This window comes from Podarcis tiliguerta, assembly GCF_965153285.1.
Source record: "Podarcis tiliguerta genome assembly, chromosome: 11".
Classification (NCBI taxonomy): domain Eukaryota; kingdom Metazoa; phylum Chordata; class Lepidosauria; order Squamata; family Lacertidae; genus Podarcis; species Podarcis tiliguerta.
This window is the reverse complement of record NC_139544.1, coordinates 30,276,581-30,291,843: the sequence shown is the minus strand read 5'-3', so window position 1 is coordinate 30,291,843 and position 15,263 is coordinate 30,276,581. Positions and strand designations below refer to the sequence as shown.

The 15,263-nt window shown below is 41.0% G+C and overlaps 1 protein-coding gene across 13 annotated transcripts in view; it reads right to left on the bottom strand.

Moving 5' to 3' along the window:
• MEF2C (myocyte enhancer factor 2C) overlaps positions 1 to 14,266 on the bottom strand; it is a 170,394-nt gene extending 156,128 nt beyond the window's left edge. For 6 of the 13 annotated variants that reach the window (XM_083404118.1, XM_083404128.1, XM_083404130.1 and 3 more), the window contains exons 1-2: positions 14,082 to 14,254; positions 1,601 to 1,698 (exon numbers count right to left, since the gene is read on the bottom strand). The gene's annotated coding sequence lies outside the window, so the exon portion shown is untranslated. Of the gene's footprint in view, positions 1 to 1,600; positions 1,699 to 14,081 lie in introns of all 13 variants that reach the window. The other 7 variants (XM_083404129.1, XM_083404131.1, XM_083404120.1 and 4 more) reach the window with 4 other exon arrangements.
• Positions 14,267 to 15,263: the final 997 nt, after the last annotated feature.

Genomic DNA, 15,263 nt, shown 5'->3' with positions numbered 1-15,263 from the left:
CTTTTGCACCAACCAAAAAATAGCCAATATCCTCAGAAACCCCAAGGATAAAATTCAGTTGGAAAACCAAGGGGTCTATGAAATACCCTGCAAAGTCTGCCCAGCCACGTACATTGGACAAACAAACAGACGAATAAATGCACGGATCGCAGAACACAAGAATGCCGTCAAAAAAGAAGAAAAAACTTCCTCTCTTTTCCAACACATGAAAGAAACAGGACACGAAATTAATTTTGCAGATTCCAAATTGCTCTTTAACATGGAACATCACCACAAGAGAATAATCATGGAAGCCATCGAGATAGAGAAACACCCTCACAACATGAACAAGCGTGACGACACATCCCGCTTGCCAGACATCTGGAAATTAGCCCTCCCCACAAAATCTGACACCAGATCCAGAGGCACACAGAACGCCATCACCAATCAACCACACCAGACCCAAACCCAGACCCTCTCCACAGATAAATTACAGACACCATCCAGTAGCCAAACCAGGGTGGCACCTCCGGATGCTGCACCCCCCTGCAATCCCTACACAGATCTGGCTGGCACAGGCCACAAAACCACAGCTCGCCCCTATACACGAAGCCAAGCCAGAGCACAACCAAGTGCAGTACAGCCATCTTCTCAGAAAAACTCTTCACAAAGTTCAAGAGTTCAAGACACGAAGGCTTTAGCAACTAATCCACACCTAATGACCCACCTAAGTGGGATTCAGGAAATCACTCAAGAAATCACTCAAGATATCCCTCAAGTAATTAAGGAACAAAAGAAGAAAAGGCACACTAGCCTGGGAACCTCCTCTCTGCCCAGAACATTGGAGGCTATACACCACACCTCCTCAACAGTATTTATAGGAACTCAAACACTGAGATCCTGCTCTGTTCCAGTAACAAGAAGCCGAAAGCACCAGCCTGAAGATGACGAGTGAGACCTCGTCGAAACGTCGCCTAGACACCCCAACTTTTACACGGATATATATATATATATATATATATATATATATATATATATATATATATATATATATATATATATATATATATATATATATATATATATATATGTAAGCTGGGGCGGTTGCCACAGCAACCCACCCTGAGAGGAACCAAGGCTATAGATTGATCTACCCCACAAGATTTTATTCAACAATACTGTATTTGTTCTCCAATCATTCAGAATATTCTTTCAATCCATATTGCTTTTATAATTGCCCATAACATATAAATTCCCAAAATCTCGTTATAATAGGATGTAGATTCCAGGAGGGTAATTTAAATATTTCACAATCCGTAGGGGAGAATGAAAATGTATATAATTTCTTGTGGAATGAATTAATTGTAAAATATATTTTCAAAGGTAGGAGCTGAAAGGGTGACACATGTATATTAAATACCGTGGCATGCCATGGCTAAAACGATATAATGTACAATAAGTAGTGATTAGGGAGAAGCTTTGTCATCCGTATACCTTTTAGTACACACAACTGCAGAGTTTAGCTTGAGCCCTAAATCTGAAAAAGGAAGCAATAAATAGAGCTTTTTGTAATATTGAATGATCTTGCAGGAGGCAGGGAATTAAAATATGAAACACTCACCACATACACCCTCTGTATTTCAAATTCATCCACCTTCAGTGCTTTACTTAAGCTGTTCCATAGTAGTTACTTCACAGTTTACAACTCTTAGTCGGCACCTTGAATGTTTAAAAGCAGAACAGTAAGACATTATTAAAATGCAGATCTCTATTCGTGAAGCAAATAATATGAAAATTCTTGAAGACAACAGTTCCTGTAAAGCTTTAGGCAAACTGGTTGCTATCACTTAGAAACTAGGTATTAACAAGCAACTAAGATTGAGTATTTTGAGTAAATACTGTTTAAATTATCCAAGATTTCTGAATTATCATAATAGTGAACCACACCAAATCTGGAACGCTAGACTGAAATAAATGCAAACTGGCATATTATGTGAGATGCTTTATACTGATTGTTGCTGTTATTTCTAGACAACCCTTCATCTTAAGGGCAGTATACAACATAATATAAAACCATACAATAAAACAAAATGATAATATAAAAATAGCCAAAAAAGAAGAAGAAGCATTAAAATAAAGTAATTTGACAGCATAGAACAGTCCCAGAGACTCGAAACTAGTGCCTCAACTTCAAACGACAGAGTAAATAAATGTGTTAGAAAAACATTACAGTATTGGGCAGGCCCATTGTAGCTCCAGTAGGAGGGAGCTCCATAACTTTACAGCTATTTCATCTTCAATAGATATATTAAATCAGAGGGATCATGATAGCAGTGCTGGTGGCATGTTTAATGGAAAGACCACCACTCAGATGAGTCCCATTGAAATTACTGTACCTAAGTTAGTCCTGATCACAAATTTTAATGGGTCTGCTCTGAATTTGACCAACATTGGATACAGTCCCTTGAGAATATATTTGGTCAACATGGTGCTACACACCCCAAAGTACTTCTACCTACATTCTAGTTGTATGTTAAGGTGCTGAACAAGAAGCACAAGAGTCTTATGTGGACAGCCTTTCAGAGTCAATCCATCACAACAGAGCTACCATCTTAGCTTGGAACACAGGTGGGTTTTTGGATTTTTTTAAAAGCTTTGTAAGGGCTGTGATTCAAAGTAATTCTAGTTCCTAGTGGTGTAGATATAGTCATTCTTCTTGATCATGCTAAAGGACCTCTTCTTCTCTCCAACCTGACATCTGATGGTGGAAAGAGGGTCTCCTGATTAATGGCTTTGAGGACAATTGGCCATACGTGCAGCCAGGCCCCCTAAATCAAGTAAATAAATAATACTTAACTAACCAACCAATTGCATCACATATAACTGAGTTCTGTGCCCCCTCCTAAAATAAATCCTGGCTACTCCCATGCTATTGGCTACCCTAGTTCACTGGAGTTTATCATACCCAACCAGCCTAGGCAGACACTGAGAGATATAGGGTTTTTTGTTGTTGTTGGGTGTGTGTGTGTGTTTGAATATAAGCAAAAAGGAGAAAACAGAAATCTGAGGCTGAGGTTACTAGAAGTGGTTGCTAAGAGGTTTGTAGCTGGTAAAGGATGTTGAGAAGATGGATGGGTGTTGCTTGGTGACTTTTACTGCTGCTGCTCCTGTATATTTTGTAAATAAACTTTGCTACAAGAGGGGCCTTAAGTCTCTCACAGAAAAATTGCCCCCATAAAACGGCCTCACTGGAACTTCTGAAGGAAGCAAGGAGGGTGAAAACGCATGCACACATGCATGTGCCTGTGTGCACACACAGCATTTGATATACAATGCATCACTGACTGAATTATGTGTGTGAATGTTTTATTCTAGGTTGTTGCCATAACTTGGTGGTAGAACACATTTTCCATGCAGAAGATCCAAGATTCAACCCTTAGCATTAGCAGGTAGGGCTGTGGAAAACTCATGCCTGAAAGCTTGGAGAGCCACTTCCAGTCAGCATAGACAACACTGAATTAGATGGATCAAAGGTCTAACCAAAATAAGGCAGCTTTCTATGTCCCTAACTCACAAAATCATGGGGGTGCCATTCATTGTATTGCTGTACGCAGTAACAAAGTGTTGATAGTCTGTATCTACATCAAAACCCTGTTAACTGTATCGAGTCTAAGCCAGTTTGAGTCTTGGGTTGTTTACTTGAAAGCAATTCCTACTATGGTCCATGGACCTTAGTCACAGATAAACAACAAACCCACAATTGCAGCCTTGATTTTTTCTTTTTCATTGCAGACTTGTGTTCAGCTTGCTTGTTCTTTTCACACTTTACCTCCTCCACAATGGAGGCTACTAGAAAGGATTGCGGGTTAACCTATTCCTTCTACATTCTGATGCAGTTGTACACACAATACACAAAACCTACTGTGGGTGTGTGTGTGTGTGTGGGCATTTTCATGTGGTCTCTTGAATGCTCTGGCATGCAAAAACTCTTAGTTAGGGGTCACCAACCTTTTTAGGCCCAAGAACACATTTTTTTGTGTGAGTGCCATGGACACCCCCCACGTCTTGCCACCTGTCACTCCCTCTTATCAGCCCACCCTCATTCAACAGAAAAAGTGAGCGCACAAACTTTACTTCTCCAAGGGATCAATGGAGGGTTCAGAAGAGTTAATCTGAGCTTTGAAAAGCCCATACAGCTGAAAGAGGAAGTGAGAACTAGACTGTGCACACATTTAGTAGCTTAAAACACAGCTAGGCTGTTCTTTTTCTCAATTCGGATCGAAACTTGTTTCGGAAGGGGTGGCAGAGGAAGCGTCGAAATGCGGTGTTTCGTAAGAAATTGCAGAATAGCTCTGGCAAACATCATGTGCACACCTCTCCCCGAACTAGAAGCGGGAGTGTGCTTGAGCTGGACGAACAGACGTGTGTGTACAGCCACGGTGTCCCTCTTCCAACTTTGCTTCTTCAGCTTTATGTACTTTCCAGAGGAGAAAAAAGAGAGCCACTGTCACTGTCCTTGCCAAGGGGGTTGGGAGCAGAGCGAGGCTTCACGGAGAAGGACCTCAAGGTTTTGAAAAGCCAAGAGGGTCAACCTGTGGCTTCAAAGTGTATTTATTGACTGGATTTATATACTGCCTTTCTGTTAGGAAACCCAAGGTGGCTTGCAAGTTAAACACTAAAACAAATACATCATATAAAAAGGAGGATGACTGAGTCCTCTCATGCCAAGTGGGAGCTGGTGGTATGTGTCAGGACTCCCTTGCTTCTTCTGCCTTCCCTCAGGCCACGCAGGTCTCAGGGAAGGTTCAGAAAGAAGGAAAGAGAGAGATCCTCAAAGGGGCCAACGAGGTCGCGCAGCCCGACGCCTGCAACCCGCTCACCGCCTCCATCCCCCGCCGCTCGCCAGCCAGAAAAACCGCGCAGGCGGCGACGAGGCGCGTCGGGACGGGGCTGCGATCCCTACGGCGGCTACGCCGGATGACTTCCTTTCCCGTCCGTCTCATGACGGCTGCCGCCATGCCGTCTCCTGCGCCTGGATATCGCCCGTGAGGAGCCCAAAGGGCCGATGGGCCACGCAGCACCCAGAAGCGTCCAGTCTGCAGGATGCCCAGACTCTCTCCTCGTCCCCCCCTCAGTCTTTTTTTGGTGCGGCCCAAGCCACGCGGCTGGCAGGAAACTGGGACCGACCAACGGGGGTGCGGGGGTGGGGAGCGAGGAGAGCGCTGCATACTTTTCCAACGCTCCATTCGGACCTTATTGATGTGCAACCCCGCAGCCCCTCTTCATTTTCCTCCTGCTGCAAAGCGATTTGATGCTTGGCTGCCGGTTAGTAGCTCAGACGCTCCACGGTGCAGAGATCAGATCCTCCTTTTCCAACTGCAACAAGGATTTGGGGGGTATGAAAAACCCCCTCATCCACCCACATCTGAAAGGCGGGGGAATCTGCCAACAAGGAGATAACCTGGGTGCTCTGGGTTGATTCTGTTTGGCAGGAGGTTTGGGGATCTATAGGGAGTCATCTCATACACACGTGTAAAAGAGATGGTCAGGACGATCCTCTTCTCTGTGTTTCAGGTGTGTTCTTAAACAAAATCATTTTTTCAGGAATGTGGCCAGGTTTGTAGGAAAGTCTTCCCCAACCTGGTGTCTTGGGCTCTCAACAGCCCCAATGCTGGGAGTTGCAGTTCAAAACTTAATGGAGGGTGCCAGTTCAGGCCATGTTGCTTTAGAAGAGTAGAAGATCTCATTCCCACACGTTTTCATTTTTGCAATGAAACATGGCGTGTTTTATACATTTTATTTGGGTGTTATGTCTTGTATTGTAAAAGCTGCTTTGAGATTCTTTTGAACATGAGGTGGGGTATAAGGTTGAAAACAAAAAAGATCTCCAGGGCTCAAACGTTTGCCCCTGCCCTTCAGAAAGTGGGGGGGATGTCAGGATGCCGTCTTTCTCAGACAAATCCTCATCCTCTGCTTGGGAATGCCCTCTGAACAGGGATGGCCCATAGGCATTTTGGTACCTGGGGTGGAGCAGCAGATGCTCCCCACCTCTCGCCAGTCGCAAAAAAAGTTAAGCTGCATGGTAATGCAGAGCTATCGAGTTATTTTGGCTCTCAAGACAACATAAATTAATCAACTAACATCCCACAAGCACCTCTCCTCCCTCCATGCCAGTAAAAAAGTAACAAGTTGTAAAAAATACATATGCTATAATGACATTAAGAAGAACCCTCCTGGATCAGAGCAAAGACCCTTTTAAGTCCAGCATGCTCTTCTCACAACGGCTAGCCAGACGTCTGTAGGAAGTGCACAAGCAGTATACGCACACTATAGCACTTGTGCATCCCAGCACTTCGTATTCAGAGACATACTGCCTCCAACAGTGCTACCAGGGAATGAGGCATGAAACATGGGATCTTCCGCCCACCCCAACATCACATATTTCTAAACTATATAATGTTCATTGCACATTAATGGAAGGTCTTGTCATCACCTTTTCTTTTCGACCACAGTAGAATCATAGAATTGTAGAGTTGGAAGGGACCATGAGGATTATCTATTCTAGATCAACCCCCTGCAATGTGGGAAATCTTTTGCCCAATGTGGGGCTCAAACCCACAACCTTGAGATTCAGAGTCTCATGCTCTCCCATCTGAGCTATTAGTCAGGACAAACATCAAATCAAGCATACATTGGATAAATAATAAGGATCCAGAAAGCTACATATTTAGGATCAAATCTACCTGGCAATACCAACCTCTAAGAATATAAGAATATATGAAGAGATTTGCTGGATCAGGCCAATGGCCCATCTAGCCCAGTGTCCTTTGGGGAAGCCTGCATGCAAGACCCAAGCATTCTCCCCTCCTGCAGTTTCCAGCTACTGGCATTTGATCTGTAAGCTCTTCCCTCTAATCCCTGGTGTGCAGGGGGACTCTATAGCCCCTTGCTGATGAAGGCCTTTTATCTTCTCTTTACATATCCTTGCGGTGGAGATGAAGCAAAAGGCACCAGAAACCAGATGTACTGAGCTGGGTGAAAAAAGCCCTTACCAACTTATGACAGTTTCACATTAAGAGGACATGAAGTCTAGTGCTGCAATTCCTCATCAATGTGCAACATCCAGCCTTCTGCTTGGTAAAAGCACATGGTGGAAGGCAGAATAGACCCCAACTAACCTTTGACCCAGAGGGGGATACAATTATTTCTAGTAGCTCAAAGCCCTTAAGGTGACTCCCAAATGGGTTGCTAATATCTCTAACCGTGATTTGCTGCCCAATGCTAAAGCACCAATTGTGGCAGTTCATACAGAACATAAACCCTGTCCCCAAATCAATACAAGAAGGTCCACAAGAACAGCAAAAGCCACCAAAGCCAAACCAGATGGACTGGCAAATAAATCCTCACTGAGCCTATATTTTTCTGCAGGAGAAAAAGACAATATGATACATCACTGGTTTTTATACTTGTAAACCACTTAGAATCCTCTTTTGGCATAAAGCAGTATATTCACCAATGGATTACAAGGAACAGGGGCCTGGGCATACAGAAGACTTGCCCTTCGTGCAACTCAGGGTGGAGTGGAGAGGCGTGGTCTCTCAACTGTCTCACAATACTTTGTGACGTTAGGTAAGAGGTATGCTATTGCCATGTGATCTCTCCCCAAATGTGGTTGCAATGGGAGTCCTGTTTGAGAGTGGAAACTGGGCTTCATATTCTCCAGGGTTAAGCCCTTGTGCTGGAAACAGATCTTGAGCCTGCCTCTGGCACAATTAAGCCCCTAAAAGCATCCTCTTCGTGCCCCGTTAGTCCCATACTGCTCATTATCCTGCTTCTCATGCTTTGCAGCCTTTTGGTACTTAACTGGGGAACATGATATCACTCTTCCCTTGTCATGTGATTAAGCACACAGCTGCCATGTTCAGAGAAGAGTGGAATTTGAAAGGAGACTGGCATGGAATGAAGGCATGCAATATAGGCCCAGCCCACACTTTACATGCTCTTAGAGCACTGCATGGCTGTACTTGTACACTGTGGGGTCCAAGCCTCGTTCAATAGCATATTTAGCCTTGGGGTTAATCTAGCCTGAAAGTCAGCTGCCGGAGTGTGAAAGCAGCATGAGCTACAAAACAAAATGCTCCTCACCATTATGTTCCATTGCTTTGCAAACCACAAAACTTTCAGTATTGGTATACAGTATATTGTTTTTCAGTAAGCATCTGAAACAATGAAACAACATCTGAACGTGCTAGAGAGAGGGCTGCACTATCAGTGGACTAAACACAAGCTCTCGGGCGTGAGAGCAAACACTGAATAGAGAGGTTTTCAAAAACAGGAAGGCAGTCAAGCTGGGTGTGGAAGAGAGATAGTCCAGTGCAGCGCAATATAAAATGGCACTCAGTGTATTAAAACAAAGTTTTAAAACAAGGTTGGATTCTATGGGCTGTAGAAACTGTGGATGCACTGGGACTGGGAAAGCAAAGCAGTGAGATGAAGGCTTTTCTGACGAGCAGGATAAAGCCAGCTTGCCTTGCCAGGCTTGCAGGAATGAGATCCCACTTCATCTGCAGTACTACAAGTCTAAATGCTAGGCCAGTTAAAACACAACAAAAACACCTCAGGCTTGATTCCTTTCTTTAACCTGAAATTCACCACAAAGCAGCAGTCGTCTCTTAGTACAGAAACATATGTAAAATGCCACCCCAGAGTATTTTTATTTTATTTTAAAACAGGTAGTTTTGGGATTACAATATCCACAATTTACTAAGTTATCAATCAGAAACATTCTTTTCAAACTTTAAATGGTGCTTATTCATTAGCATTTGAACTACCTTTCTTTATTCATACAGATTTTCTAATCTGTTCATTGTCCTTTCTCTTTGCATTGCTGTTGACTATGAGTGAAATCAGTTAAAACACTTCAACACCTAACAAGTTTCTCAGAAACTAAATACATTATATTCTATTAAAAACGGTCAGTCTTTTTTTTTTTTTAGGAGTTCTGGAAGCCAGCCAAATTAGAAAATAGGAGTTAAACAAGGAGTACAGTACATTCGTTATTAGTTTTATTAGATATATAGTTGGTAAAAAAATTAGCAATTTTGCTCTCCCAAATAAATATAACTTTTTATAAATAGACAGAAAGAACCACAACCCACCTATATAAAGGTCCGCTGTGTAAATAATTTGTTTGATCATAAGAACAAGTCGGAGCATGCTGTGGATATGATTCACAGAAATAAAAGCAAGATTTTCCATGGACTACAATGAGATGTGGGTTTCACCCCACTATCTCGGATTCCCCTTTTTCTGGGCTCATAACTTTGATTCACTGTCTGGGATTCTCTGCCATCTCGAATTCTATCTTTGAATTGGTTATGTGGGCAACACAGCCCATATCTCTGTGATGCTGCATGTCTTCTGTGTAGATTATGAACATATCCACACCATATGTTTAAAGCACTTGGCTTTCTCCCAAAACTCCTGTAGGGAACTGTGGTTTGTTAAGAGGTGCTGGAAATTGTGCCTCTGTGCATGGTAAACTACAATTCACATGATTTTTGGCGTGGAAGACATGGCTGCAAAAGTGGCATGAATGTGTTTTAAATGTATGGAGTGGATGTGACCTGTGTTGATCAGGGAAGATTTCAGGATTTTAGAGTTGGAACGGAGCTTCGGAAGTCACCTAGATCAACCCCCAGCTCAGTGCATGATCTACAATACAGGGTGCAGCTGCAATGTTTCTGACAGGCCTCTAGAAAAGACACTGGCAAACAGCTGCTACTGTTAGGAGGTTCCTCCTAATATTTAACCCAGCTCTGATTCCTTTCAGTTTCTAATTTCTCTTTGGAGCAAGAGAGAATGAGTCTGCTTCATCTTTCTCAGGAAAGCCTGTCAGATACTTGAGGGCAGATTTCATTTTGGCGTTAACTCTGGAGGAGTATGTTCCAAGATAACATACTAGAGTGATAGAAGAACAGAGTCTGCCACTTTTCACCATACTACATTTTGGTTCATAGTTGTGTTTGATGCTACTTTAGACTCTTTTCATTTATATGCCTATACTCCTGTATTCCGCCCCCCCCCCCAGTGTCTTGAGACAGCTATATGGATATTTTGCAAGTGATGCTGTTTTGCAAGTTTCCTAAACTGCTGGATCTCCAATAGTATGGAACTCGACTGTAAGGCCATGACTGAAATACAAAAAGGCTAATCTATTGCAGGCTTGGAGTAGAATTAAAATGTGGTGCTTGATAATCGCCCAAGATGATTGAATGAGAATACATTGAAGAAAGGGAGGGTCAAATAGCTCTGAATGTGACAACGTCAAGGAAGTATTCAATTAATTTCAGGGATTAGTGAGAAGTCACAATCGGAGCATGGCTGATTTTGAGAGCATTGGTTCATATGATCTATAATTTATTCTAAGAACTTAACAATTTTCTACTCATTCAACTGCCCTTGGTGTGTAACAGTTCCTTCCAGGAAGAATAACTTACTATACCTGCCACTCAAGTGGTCCTGTAATACCTGAGCAATTCTGATAGAATATTTTGTTCTTAGGCCATATTTTTGTACTTTTCAAGACTGCTCTAAATTAAATGATTAGGAAGAGGAGCATTGGGTTTACGCTGCAGGAATACTGCATCTAACGCACACACAAAAGGAAAACCAGATTGCAAATTGGCTTTTCAGATGTATCACTTACCTTTTAAAATGAAATATCAATAAATATATATGCAAACAGATGTATGCAAGGGCAATTGTGCAAGATTATAATTTCAGCAGTTTTGTCCATTATCTTAATTTCATTAAAGCTATTATGTGTTTTCCCTAGTGCAAGGGAAAGAAAGAAGGTTTGGAAGAAGGAATAGCATACACAAAACTTCCGCGCTTCCAGGGAGTCACAGTTAGAGACAATACATAGAGAAAACTTTATCAAGTTTTACAATTTACTGGTAAAGACAAAGAAGTAGTAGAAAAGTGAACTAGATTGCTGGGTGTTGTCATTTTTACATAAAGGAATGGAATGGATAATAAAAGGTCTATCTGGAGAATGTGGAGAAACAGAGTATATTTAGCCCCCCCCCAAGATGTTGTGGGGGCTCATATGAGCCGTTTTTAGCTATTTAAAAGGGTGTGAGGAAGAAGGAAGAGAGTAACTATAGGCACAATCTATGTGGAAGTCCCCTGGTGGAAATCTCATGGCAATGAACAGGGGCCAGGCAAGGTGTATTTTGATAGGGCTTGCCTATTACGAAGTCTCCAGTGACCATGCCCCATATCTTCCAAGTATAGAGTACAAAGCACCCGCCTCACATTACACAAACAAAATTTAAGATTAGTACTGGGAAGAATTCTGCAACAGTAAACTACCAATCGAGATTCCAGAATGTTCTTCCTTGCAAGGTTTTATGTAAATACTGTGAATGTGCCCATCAGAAAAGCTTGAGATGCAGGTTAGGCTGCCTTAAATAATGGGTCCGGACTCAAGGTCCTCCAGAGCAGTTTACAAATCTTAAGAGTCTACAATTCTGAATATACATAGCTATTGATGGCAGTCATTTAAATTTGTTTCAGTCACTTCTGAGCGTGTGTTTAGGAAAAGGACAAAAGTGCACCAATTTTGCTTTTTAAACCATCCAACCTTTAAATGAACAACATTTATTTATTTTAAATTTCACTGACAAAAGGAAAGGTCCATTTAACAGATACTATCTGTTAGTAGATAAATGTTAACCCTTTATTATTCAGTCACACTCAGATATTTAGATGATATGGTAACAATGTCAAAAGCTAATGATCAGGGTTAATCATGATGAAGCTAAATAAGTTGCAAATATGATTGCCAATACACAAAATTAGGTTTCTTATTCAAAAGAAGTAAACTACTTTATGATTTCAGGTGTAACAAAACAGACTAATTTTTAAACAGAAGGAACTCAGGCTCCAAACTCTATTTACAAAGATTTTAATTAAGTGAGTCACATTAACAGAAGCTCAGGTGTCTTAATTCCACAAAAAGAAAAACAGTTTGTAGCTTACTATTTTTGCCATTGCTCATGAATTTGTACAGTTTCGTAATTTCCCATAGGTATCTGTTTTGCTTTTAAAAAAGAAAACTTTCTAGAATTATTTATCTTTCAAGATAATGGGCATGGAGGTTTTTCAGACATTAAAGGCAACCTTCTTTGCCTGTTTACTCAGAATAAGTCCCTCTGTGTTCAACAGGTCTTATTCCCAGTAAAGTGTGTGCAGTACCACAGTCACAATGTATTTAGGGTCACAGCCTAGGAAGCAAATGATATGGTATGCTACACATTTAGGTATTATCAATCAGTATATAGCTCCATGCAGTGCTATCTTATTCGTGTTTGCTTGGAAGTAAACCCCACTGTATTTCATATGGCTTAATCCCAGGCAAGTGTGCACAGGATTTTAGTCTTGGATTGATATCAGAGGAAACACAGGTTCAGGTTCCTTAAACAGCCAATTAAGTTACCGATTACATATTTTCCCCTTCTTTCTGAACATAATTTGTGTCATTGTATGAAATCCAGTGACCTACAGTGACAGTTCACAAATTGAAAACTGTTCTTGCAAATGTCTGTGTCAATGGCATTCTGCTTTGGCAGCTGCCTGGTTTTAGGACAGATATAAAGACAAATCAGCTGTTCTGCATGCTTCTTCTTCTTTTTTCATGAACAAGACAGACAGGCAGACCAAGGCTGTGATCATAAACACAAATTTCTTGTAGGAAAAAAAAAGGAAATTGTTTGGATTTACTTTGAACAACCGATTAGTGTTCGAAAAACCTCTCCCGTTTCTTGAGATCAGTAACCCCTGGACTTCATGTTCCATACATAGGGAAAATCACAAATATTCCATGTAGAAAATCTCTTTAAAGTTGTTGAACAATCCTGGCTTTAAAACTCCCGTGCTTATTTTCCAAGCAGAATAACCTTCAGTGCCAAATTAATGTCACAATTTATCTATCTGTTGTTCTGTGCTCTTTAAACTTGCGTGCCAGGCAGTATGTCAGTATGGAATCTGGTTGTTAAAAGCAGTTTCATATGTTCTCTTTGTATATAGACTTTGTCTTGGGTTCCCCCCCTTCTTCTTCTTATTCTCCCCCCTCTTTTTTTTAAATAAAAAAACTTGATTACTTGTTTACAGAAATGCTTTCAATTTGTTTGACAGTTTGTAAGAACTGCTGTGAAGCACAGTTAAAAGCACAAGCTTGTGAAAATAGAAATTCATCATAAAAATTCTGCTCCTCCCTAAAATACGCCTTAGCATTTGATCTTTTCCCCCCACGTCTTTGCAGTAATTAAAATAAGATTGTCCTGAAAAAATGTTCCTCTCTGTAGACTCCACCAGCAGAATGGTGGCTTTATGAAATTAACAGTTGTTCAAACAGCACACATGATGCAATTATACTGAAATCAGGGTGCAAATACACTATTATATTCACAAGTAGCTTTTGTTTCATAATCCAACTTCTTTCCCCAGTGACACCACCAGTATTTAACGTATAGTTGACCTTTGATCAGTAATGTCTTAAATTTTAAAAAGTCTTCCACATCCACGCCCCATCTGATCGAAAAACTCACTCCTGTACATTATATCCGATAGGACATTCAACAGGGGTCAGAAACAAATACAGAATCATAGGTAGAATGAGGGAAACAAAATGGAACATATTCTTTTCACTTCTCACTTTTTTAAAAAAAGGGAAATCATTTTGAAAGGGGGGGTATGTGCTTCCTAGCTTTCCTGCCAATTCCCCGCCCCCCCCCGCATGCTAAACATATATATTCTCAGCATTTAGTCTTCAGAATACCTTTTCCAAAAAGCAGCAATAATATAAAACACTGGATCTTGGTCGTGAAAGTTTCTTTTGTCAAAGGAATTATTAGAAAGAAGCATGTTTCCAAATGTGTCTCATTTTTTAAATAAAAAGATATCCCTTAAGTTTTTGAAAACTTACCTGCTGTTCCTGGTCCTAGGCAGAATTCTATAGTAGAATTGGGAGATCAGCCTCAACTCTATTTATATATATATAATATATATGAAAAAGGATTTTATTTATTTAAACTCACCAGTGCCCTTCTTCTTCTCCAGGAAGATGTACCCGTCAGCACCTGCTGAGGGTTTCGATGATTAAACTGACAGGTAAAAAATTCCTGTAGAATAAAGCCAGACCAGCTGGCTTTGAAGAGAAACCCCCCAGTTTGGGTCCTGTTTGCCTCACTCACCCTCTGCTCTGAAGGCACAAGCTTTTTCCCCTTTGCTGTTGACCTGTAAGATGCGTGATTTCCATGCACAAGTGTCTGGCATGCCTGGCCCCACCTGCTCCTGTCACTCGAGAGTAAATTTAGCTGTAAAAGGTATCACTGACAAGCAGACCTTTGTCAGCTCTGGCGAAAGAACATAGAATTACTCTGTCCACAAAGCAAGCTGTAAGTTCAATTGGAAAATATCAAATCAGTAGCTTTATCCAAAAATCACTTCTTGGGAGGAAGCAAAATGAAATGACTTTCAGATGGCCGAAAGTAAAAGAAAAAAAGTGTGTGGGGTGGGGGGGAAATACCCCTCTTTTACAGCAAAGTTTTTAAAAAAATCTTATTTCCAAGAATAATTTTAGAACAAGACAACTTTTTGTACTTTTTAATTACAGCTGGAAGGAAACTTCTTTAGAAATGGAAACAGAACACACATCATTCGGGTTATTAAACTACGTTAAGTATTAAAGTGGATTTCTTTCCCTTTTCACTCTTACTTTTATCCGGAGAAATATTAGAAACCTAAAACTTCTCAAAGAGGATTCAGTAATCTCGCTCCCCAAATTAGAATGTCGTGTTAAGAGACTGCATTTCAGAATTACACAGAGGCTTCGAAAATTGAGGAATCGGAGCAAATGTGCATAAGTAAAACCTTGTTGAAGCACTTTCATTCTGGATTTTTTCTCCTTTCTAGACTAAGGTAAGGACATTTATGTCTTGCCAGTCTGCTACTGTTATTCATCCTGGTAACAACACACACACAACTCACAGGCTGTTTTTGACTATGTAACTTCTATTGTATTTATGTAACCTATTGTTACTCTTCTGCCTAACCTTGCAGAGAAAAAAAGTGTATGGTACTAGATACTGGGGGGGGGGGAGGGGAGGGGAAATCTGGTAATTACCATTAGTATGGTTAATTCACCAAATGGGTGAAATACCAGCTAAATGATCTATCTGCATTACCAAAATCCTGATCTTCAGCAATTTGGCAGGAAA